Consider the following 10,410-nt stretch of genomic DNA (forward strand, 5'->3'; position numbering starts at 1 on the left):
CATTTTGCTTGAGTTATGCTCTATTTTATGTTTTTTTAGGTATTTAGCTCTTTTAGGACCTTTTTAGAAGAAACGAAGTAAAAAGACCAAAAAATTAGGGTTTTCGGCAAATATTGTACTCGTGGCGTTCTGCATGGAGGCCGCTATAGGAGAAGCCATGACACATCAGCCCTCAACCAAGAGGAGACTTCCACGATCCCATGAACTTCCCCATTTACTCGCATGGCGGGCGCCATAGAGGGGTGGCGGGTGCCACCTTTGCATTTCACGTTCCCACTAAAGAGAAGTTGAAGGGCATCCTGGTCTTTGCATGCTGCTGAATTCCTCTATAAATAGGTCGTTCTAGTTCATTTCCAAAACATCCAACTTAGTTTACAACACTAAGACTATATTATCATCTGTAAAAGCGGTAATCCGTCACATCGAGGGATTATCGCACCTTAGTGAAATTGAGTTGGAGCACTTTGATTTTGTTGTCATATTTATTTTCAAAGTCAAAGGTCTATTTACTTCCTTGTACCAGATTTAAAGCCTCTGTTTGGAGCAGGTTCTAATTTAATCGCCTTTTTATTTTACTTTCCATGTTTTACTTTATTTAATGTCTTGTCATGCTTTACTTTATTTAATATCCTGCCATTGTCTTTACTTTATTTAATTTTCTCGCCATTATCTTTATTGCTCGTTTTTAATTGTTTTACACGCTTTACTTGTTCTTCACGCCTTACATTCTAAACTTCTTCTCATCATGTTTAACAACGTTGTATTTGTTTGTATTACCATGTTTGGCTAAATCTTTCAAAGGTTAGAATGTAAGGATCGCGGTTAAAAGGATGTTTCACATATTGCATTTGTAGAAATGCTTTAGGGGCTGTTTTGGTTTTCAATTCGAGTTTTCTGAAACAAACTTGGTTAATTTTGACTAATCGAGGAGTGCGAAAGCACCCTGGATTAGTTAACTAGGAATTTTTATCAGTTTAAGGAGAAATGATTTTTGAAACTTTTTTCGGACGCGTTGATAGATTTAAAATCAGGAAATTCCTTGGGTAAACTTTTCGAATCAAAATTACTTTTCAACTAAGCTTACAAGTCTTATTTCTTAAAAATAGGTTTACTACTTTAGCGTTTTGCGCACCTTTTATAAGTGACAATAAAAGGCCTTAATTTAAGAGTAAACTCGGTTTTGAATACGCGAAAGCGACAGTTCCTATTAAATGGATTATTTTCAAGAATAGAAAATATTGTCCCATAAGTAGTTCTATTTAGAAAATCGAAACATCGTTTAACTGACGTGAAATACATTCAAGCCTATCTTTATCTGCACTGTATTTATCATTTTCTTTATTTACTGTTATTTTGCGACATCATTATCTCATTTGTACCGCCTTAGATAAACATTGTAACAATGGCAATCGATAGATTGACGATTTGGTCTTTTTGGGATTGTTATTCTTTTATATTACTCTGACGCGAATCGTGCACTTGCGAATATAACGATCAAGTTTTTGGCGCCGTTGCCGGGGACCAACTTCGTCAAATTCCGTACGTTGTTGTTACACTATCTAGACTAAGGCATTATTAGCCGGTAAATGCAAGGAACCCGTAGTACCAGAAATTTAGTAGATCCTTTAGCGGAACCCGAACGTTACACTCGTACACGCATCTTACTCATCCGAATTAAGAAAGCTATATCCAACAATCGCGACCGGAGACCTCTTAAGGAATTTTCCCAACCCTCTGACGAGGAACCTAGTTCTCGTATAGTAAACCCCCTCATTCCTGCCAACAATTTCAAACTAAAACCATCTTTACTGCAATTAGTGCAACAGAACCAATTCGCGGATCTCGCTACTGAGAACCCAAAACAACATTTAAAAGTCTTTATCCAACTGGCCGACACCTTTAAATCCAATGGTGCTTCACCTGATGCCATTCGTTTAATATTATTTCCTTTCTCCCTCAGAGATAGAGCACGTTTGTGGTTAGATTCTCTTCCAGCTAACTCAATAACTACCTGGGAAGACCTTAGGAGACTATTGCTTCCTAGATATTTCCCCCTAGTAAGACTGTTGTTCTTCGAAATCAAATAACTAGATTTACTCAAAACCAAGGAGAATCACTTTTTGAAGCTTGGGAGAGATACAAGGAGCTGTTAAGAGTCTGTCCACACCATGGCCTAGAACAATGGTTAATCATTCATACCTTCTACAATGGACTCCATTATAACACAAAGATGAGCATCGACGCTGCTGCTGGTGGCACGTTGACGAACAAACCTTACCCTGAAGCTTATGACCTAATTGAGGATATGGCCCAAAACCATTACCAATGGGGAACTGAACGAGCATCAGTAGAGGAAAAGGAGACCCAAGATGGAATACATGAGATAAGTTCTATGGACATGATGCAAGCGAAAATGGACGCTTTAGCCCTTAAGGTCGAACATATTTCTACAAACTCTAACACCGTAGCGGTAGTCCACATAGAGTATGGACTTTGTGGATCTAAAGGACACAAATCAGCGGAATGTAACCTTTTGAACGACCTGAACACCGACCAAGTGAATTACGCCCAAGGTAACCCATTTTCAAACACTTACAACCCTGGATGGAGGAATCACCCGAATTTTTCCTATAAAAGCCAGAACCCTGTCCAAAATTATGCACCTCAAAGACCACAAGGTTTTCAAGCCCAAAAACCAAATCAACCTATGCAAGTTGTGCCCCGGAAGCCTAACCTTGAGAAGATCATGGAGAACTTTATATCATGCCAGACTCAGCAAAATAAAGAATTCCTAAACCATAACATTCACGTAAATGAACTGATAACGCAATTAGGGACTAAGGTTGATCAGATAATTACTCATAATAAGATGCTTGAAACCCATATCTCACAGGTAGCACAAAACCAAGCCCCACAAACTACACCTGGAGGACAATTCCCTGGACAACCTCAACTCAGCCCTCGAGGGCAAGCTAACGCTATTGCATTATGAAGTGGGACCACTTACGAATGGCCTCATAACCCAGCAATGAGAGAGTCCAAAGATTCTAAAGAAAATATACCTACCAACCAAGATAAGGAACCGGTGGAACCCGAAAAACAAACCGACCAAGAAGGAGAAGCCAAGGAAAAAACTTAGAAACCACCACCCCCCCCCCCCCAAAACCACCAATCCTATATCCACAAAGACTTAAACAAACCAAAATCAATAACCAATACCAAAAGTTTATAAAAGTAATAGAGAAGCTTCATGTAGAGATTCCTTTCACCGAAGCCATCACCCAAATTCCATCTTACGCCAAATTTCTCAAATACATCTTAACCAACAAGCGTAGGCTTGACGATCTCAAACCCTTGGAATGCAACTTCATTTCCGAGAATAAACTTGCTAAGAAGGAGAAAGACCCTGGGATTTTTTCTATACCTTGTATTCTAGGGAGTCATGTGATCGATAATGCTTTCCTAGACTTAGGCGCTAGTGTGAGTTTAATGCCCTTAGTTGTGTGTAAAAGGTTGAACTTAGGAGAATTACAACCAACTAAGATGTCTCTCCAATTAGCCGATAGATCTGTTAAGTATCCTGTAGGAATATTAGAAGACATCCCCGTTAGGATCAGTCAACTTTATATCCCGACAGACTTTGTGGTCATGGATATCAAGGAAGACAACGATATCCCTATCCTTTTAGGTAGACCATTTTTATCAACAGCCGGAGCTATAATAGATGTTAAAAGATGAAAATTAACTTTTGAAGTACGAGATGAAAAGATAGAGTTTATTCTTTCAAAGTTCCTGATGGCACCAATCATAGGAGACGCATGTTACGCGATTGATATCTTAGATGAATGCATAACGGAATTTGATCAAGAAGAACCTATGATCGAACCATTTTCAGACCCGAATGAAAAGGATGACGAGCTAAAGGAAACGGAACCTCACACTAACGAATGTTTGGCCCTTACTCCAGACCTTTCACCAAACTCTCAAAAACCAACTCAAGAACTTAAGGAATTTCCCAAGAACCTAAGATACGAGTTTTTTATAAAGAAATGAATCGACCAGTAATAATTAGTGCCACCTTAAACCAAGACGAGACAAACCAACTCTTGAATGTTTTACGAAGATACCCCTCTGCCTTAGGATACAACATCTCTGATTTAAAAGTTATAAGCCCATCCGTGTGTATACGCAGGATCTCGCTAGAGGAGGATTCAAAATCGTCCAGAGAACATCAGAGAAGAATCAACCCTGTAATGAGTGAGATGGTAAAGAAGGAAGTCCTTAAACTCCTAGAAGCTGGTATAATCTATCAGATCTCCGATAATAAATGGGTAAGTCATGTACATGTGGTACCCAAAAAAGGAGGCATCACAGTCGTGCAGAACGAGAAGGGCGAGCATGTGGCTAAACGTATAGAAGGCGGATGGTGTATGTGCATAGACTATAGGAAACTCAATAAGGCAACTAGGAAATACCATTTCCCCCTTCTATTCATAGATCAAATGCTTGAGCGTCTTGCCAAACACTCTTACTTTTGTTACCTGGATGGATATTCTGGATTTTTCCAAATACCCATACACCCCGAGGATCAAGAGAAAACCACTTTCACCTGTCCTTACGGAACATTTGCTTACAGACGAATGTCGTTTGGACTATGCAATGCGCCAACTACTTTCCAACGTTGTATGATGTCAATCTTCGCAGATTATCTCGATGGAATTATGGAAGTGTTCATGGATGATTTCTCGGTATGTGGGTTTGACTTTGAGAATTGCCTCATTAATCTTGAGAAAATCCTAGAAAGATGCGTAGAAGTTAACCTTGTATTAAACTGGGAGAAGTGCCACTTTATGGTTAAAGAAGGCATAGTGTTAGGATATATAATATCTGAAAGAGGCATTGAGGTCGACAAAGCAAAGATAGAAGTGATAGAAAACTATAACCCTCCTAAGACTGTTAGAGAAGTTCATAGTTTCCTTGGACACGCTGGTTTTTACCGACGCTTTATCAAAGATTTCTCTAAAATAACAAAACCCCTGACCGACCTTCTGATGAAAGAAGTTGAATTCATTTTCGATGAGAAATGTATCGAAGCCTTTAATCATTTAAAACAAGCGCTAATTTCAGCACCCATTTTACAAACTCTGGATTGGACTCAACCTTTTGAAATAATGTGTGATGCTAGCGATTTCGCCATAGGAGCTGTTTTAGGACAAAGAGAAAATAAGAAATTACATGTGATATATTACGCTAGTAGAACCCTAGATGCCGCTCAACTCAATTATACGACAACAGAGAAGGAATTCCTAGTTGTAGTTTTTGCAATTGATAAATTTAGGTCTTATCTTGTCGGATCTAAGATTATAGTCTATACGGACCATGCAGCTATCTGTTACCTTTTAAGCAAAAAGGATGCGAAACCTAGGTTACTCAGATGGATCCTTTTGCTACAAGAGTTCGACTTATATATCCGAGACAAAAAAGGAACATAAAACATAGTTGCTGACCATCTTTCCAGAATAGAGCATTTGAAGCCAGACCGTTTACCTATAAATGATGATTTCACCTATGACAGATTGATAGCTAAGTTAGATACCGCTCCCCTTGAACCTAATAGAGACAACTTTGGAACAATTTCAGAAATTAGCAGAGTACCATGGTACGCTGATTTTGTGAATTATCTAGCCGCTGATATCATACCACCTGACCTCAATTATCAATAAAAGAAGAAGTTCTTTAAAGATGTAAGAAATTTCTATTGGGACGAACCACTCCTTTTTAAAAGAGGAACAGATAACATCTTTCGATGTTGCGTCCCAGGAGAAGAAGTCAGAAATATCATAGAGCATTGTCACTCTTCACCCTATGGTGGACACTCAAGCACATCCAAGGCATACGCTAAGATCCTTCAAGCTGGTCTTTATTGGCCAACACTATGGCGTGATGTCCATAATTATATTATCCAATGTGATCGGTGCCAGCGCGTTGGAAACATCTCAAGACGCGACGAAATGCCTTTGAAGAACATCCAAGAAGTGGAATTATTGGATGTTTGGGGTATTGATTTCATGGGACCTTTTCCATCTTTGATGGGAAACAAGTATATTTTGGTAGTCGTCGACTATGTGTCCAAATGGATAGAAGCTATAGCCTCACCCACTAACGACACAAGAGTAGTCGTCAAGATGTTTAAAAACAATATCTTCCCCAGATTTGGAGTACCACGGCTTGTCATAAGTGATGGTGGATCACATTTTATATCCAGGATATTCGATAAACTCTTACGAAAGTACAAAGTAAAACATAGAGTAGAAACACCATATCATCCCCAGACTAATGGTCAAGTGGAAGTATCAAACAGGGAGATTAAGCAAATCTTAGAAAAAACTATTTCAATATCCAGAAAAGATTAGTCTGAAAAGCTAACAGAAGCATTGCGGGCTTACATAACTGCTTACAAAACCCCTATTGGAACTACACCATACCAGTTAGTCTACGGGAAGTCATGCCACTTACCTTTTGAACTTAAGCACAAAGCATATTGGGCCATCAAGACCCCAAATTTGGATTACCTAGCATCTGGCGAGAAGCGAATCCTCGATATCCACAAATTGGAGGAACTTCGCCAGAACGCTTACGAGAATGCCATTATATACAAAGAAAGAACCAGAGCATGGCATGAAAAAAGGATTGTGAAAAAAGACTTTAATATAGGCGACTTTGTTCTCCTCTTCAATTCGAGATTACGACTTTTTCCAGGTAAGTTGCGGTCGAGATGGACAGGCCCCTTTAAGGTTTCCAAAATCCTCAAGTCTGGAGCAATTGAAATCCGGAATAATTCCTGTAATCCATTTGTGGTAAATGGACAAATACTGAAGCAATATTAAGGAGGTGACATCCCCACAGAATGCCCTGGCCATACTCTGATCGACCCTCCGATTCCTACCTATGATATATAAAGTTCAAATCGTCAAGCTAACGACGTTAAACAAGAGCTGCGTGAGAGGCAACCCATGATTTCTTTTTCCTTTACTTCATTTTTACTATTTCGATTTATATTTTCGTATGTTTTATATATATATATATTTATGTTTAGAATAACATTTGCAATATTTCCGATTTCAGGTGTCCTCTGTTTTTTAACCTAATTTTTCAGGATGGAGAATTTCGACACTATGCGATCTTTCATGACCCAGTACAGGAGCAACGCTACGCCATGTTTTCCCAGCGTTAATGCTGCCCACCAAATATCCTGATTCAAGTTGCATGGAAGCATTAGGCATTGATCCTAGTGTCAGGCATTTATGCGATCAGTTGCAATGGTATGAGTATACTGAAGCGATGCATGTGACTTACAGGAACCTCACTTTGGAGTTCTTGAGCTCGCTGAACTACGAGCCCTATGTTAGTCACGCTAGTGATGGTGGCTACATTAATTTCAGGTTATTTGGGACAGAATACACCTTCAACCACAAGCGTTTCGGTGACTTACATGGATTTCAGACTACTTATGATGCCTCATCTGAGCTCCCCATGAGCTATTTCCTGAGTAGAGACGTTGAGAAGTTGTGGAGTGACATTACATGTGGAGGTAGCCCTGGCCCTTCCACTCAAATCTCTAACAAGATCCATAATCCTGCTTTTAGATATTTTCAGATGATTATTACCCACACCTTCTTGGGAAAGAGTGACACTGATACACACGTAAGTGCTGAAGAGATTTTCTTCATGTATTGTACCACTCAGTCACCCCGATAGCTTGCGGCGCTTTTCTGATCGAGAGTCTCTATCTTAATGCTCGCTCCGTTGTGATTCCTATACATGTTGGAGGCACGGTAACCCATATAGCCTCCGCCCTAGGATTTGATAGAAGGCTATTTCATCTAACATCTTACTGCAGCTATACTTTGATGGATATTGACTTCTATTTGGACCGTGGCCTCATGAGGAGATCTTCTTTCCACCCGGATCAATATAGGCTCTTGATCGAGGGTGACTATCCACTAATTTACTTTACCAGACCCTCAGGTAACTTGTGTTTATGATCAGGACAACTAGGCCTATGCCATAGAAGGCCAAGGCGAGACAGTAGATGCACAGAGAATCGCACCTACCAGAATCAAAGTCCTCACCAATAATCCAAATCTTCAGAGTCCAAGCATGCATTCTGAGCTTGTTAAGCTTCGTATGGAGATAGCCCAGCTCCGCCAGGAGCTCGCTGACGTTGCTTTGCAGGTCGAAGTGTCAGATGCCACACATGCCACTGAAGCCAATATATTGAACAACGAGAGCGCCGACCTTAGACACCAGATTGCAATGCTCCGAGGATCCGAAGTTGAGGAGACTCCATTATTTCCTGGACATTGATGATATCACCGACCGAGAGATGTCGTTTGCTTTAATTATTTCTCATTATTAGACTTATTATTTATGCTTGCTTTACTTATTGATTTTATGCTTGCATTTCCTTTCCTAGCATCTCTCGACCCATGACTTATTACTAACTATTCATATGTGTATATATATATATATATATATATATATATATATAATATATATATATATATATATATATATATATATATATATATATTATATATATATATATATATATATATATATATATATATAATATGTATATATATATGCATTATTATTATTATTATGTTTTTATTGCCTTTTTTATTTTATTTTATTTTACTTTAATTTTTTATTTTTTAATTTATTTTATTTTATTTTTTCATTTATCAAGCTTAATAAAAAAGACAACATGTTATGGAATCCTATGTGCACCTCCTTTGCAAAATAAGGAAAAAGTGAAGCCCAAGAAAAAGAAATAAGGATCGGCCCAAAATCCGGCATCATGGCGGGCGCCATAAGCCTCGTGGCGGACGCTATGGGGTCTGAACATTTAACGGGACAGAATCCCTAAATTCCCCATTTTTGTCTTCTTCAACCTTTAAAAACCCATTTTTCCTCCTTCCAACTCTATTGAAGTCCACGAAAAATCCCAACTTTATCATCTTAACTCCAACCCATTATCATTCCCAAACTTCACCCATCAATTTCCTCCACCAAAAACCCACTAAAATCCCATTTTCACTTCCTTACCATAAAAATCCATTTTCTCTTCACTCACCATCAATGGTCGGAATGGACTTCGACAACATCATCCTTCGCAGAGAGAAACCCGGAGAGCGTCAGAGTAAAATTTTGTAGAAGTTGCAAACACGAGAAATTCTCTCTACCAGGTATGTAGATTAGGACTACTTTTATACTTTAGGGACATACCATAGTATTTTTCATATGCTAGATAATTTAGGATTGCATGATATTTTTGCTAATAAGGAACCAACCTATGATAGGCTGACTACGGAATTTCTAAGTTCCCTAATATACAATGTTCATCCTGGCACTGCTAGCACGGCTGGTACCGTATGTTTTAGAATGTTTAATGTTGAATATGAGTACACTACCGATGCCTTAGCAGGTTTGTTAGGAATGCCTTACAGAGAGGGTGCCATTTGTGAGACACCCTTAGATGCTGAATGGGCACTCGAAGCATTTAACTTTTGGAATAGATTATCAAATGTGGCTATCACTTCTTTTGAAGGAATTTTAGCCTCCACTATTCATAACCCGACCATCCGTATTTTTCGATATCTTTTGGCATGTACTATTTTTGGTCGGGAAAATTCTAATAAAGTAAATGCTCGCGAGTTGCTATTTTTACAGAGTTGCCTTACTAATCAAAGGATCAATCATGTTCCTTTTATGCTTGCACATATGTCTGCCATTTTGAAAAAAGGAGGAACCGTTTCTTTTGGTGGATTAATTACTTCTATTGCTAGAGCACTAAATCTCAATGCTGAATTAGCTACCTTAGAATCGCTCCCTCCTCGCACCATTAACTTGAAATTTTTGAAGGATATGAAATTATACAAGGTGCGGCGAGCGGGCGGTTATAACCTCATGATCCATGGTGTAGCTATACCAAGTGTTATTTTACCTTGCTCTCACCGTACAGATGTACAACATGCAAGGAAATGGACAAATGATCTCGATGCTCCACCTTTTACCGGTTCTTTGCCACCTAATGTCCCTATGGACGATGGGCAAGGAATCGATGATGAGTATGACCGGTGCGACCAGTCCCCTGCTCATGATATTCCTACACACACTGCTTCACCTGCATACACTGCACCTTCTTCTTCTGACCATTTTGCAGGTACCGCTCCCGGTTTTTACATCATTGAGGAGATATGACGCGAGCACCTGGCTCGGGAGGAAAGGCGTGACGCCCTTTTAAATACCATAAACCAACAATTGACTGATAATATGAGTTTTATGGTAGCCTCCCATCAGCGCAGTGAGCAAGCACATCAGACTATCACTGAGTCCTTGCTTGCG

General features: G+C 39.2%; 1 non-coding gene across 1 annotated transcript; it reads right to left on the bottom strand.

Moving 5' to 3' along the window:
* Positions 1 to 2,068: 2,068 nt before the first annotated feature.
* LOC127090118 (small nucleolar RNA R71) lies at positions 2,069 to 2,175 on the bottom strand. The gene has a single exon (XR_007791650.1). It is a non-coding gene; the product is annotated as a small nucleolar RNA R71 (small nucleolar RNA).
* Between the last annotated feature and the right edge of the window lie 8,235 nt (positions 2,176 to 10,410).

The sequence above is a fragment of the Lathyrus oleraceus genome, chromosome 5 (genome assembly GCF_024323335.1).
Source record: "Lathyrus oleraceus cultivar Zhongwan6 chromosome 5, CAAS_Psat_ZW6_1.0, whole genome shotgun sequence".
Taxonomy (NCBI): Eukaryota; Viridiplantae; Streptophyta; class Magnoliopsida; order Fabales; family Fabaceae; genus Lathyrus; species Lathyrus oleraceus.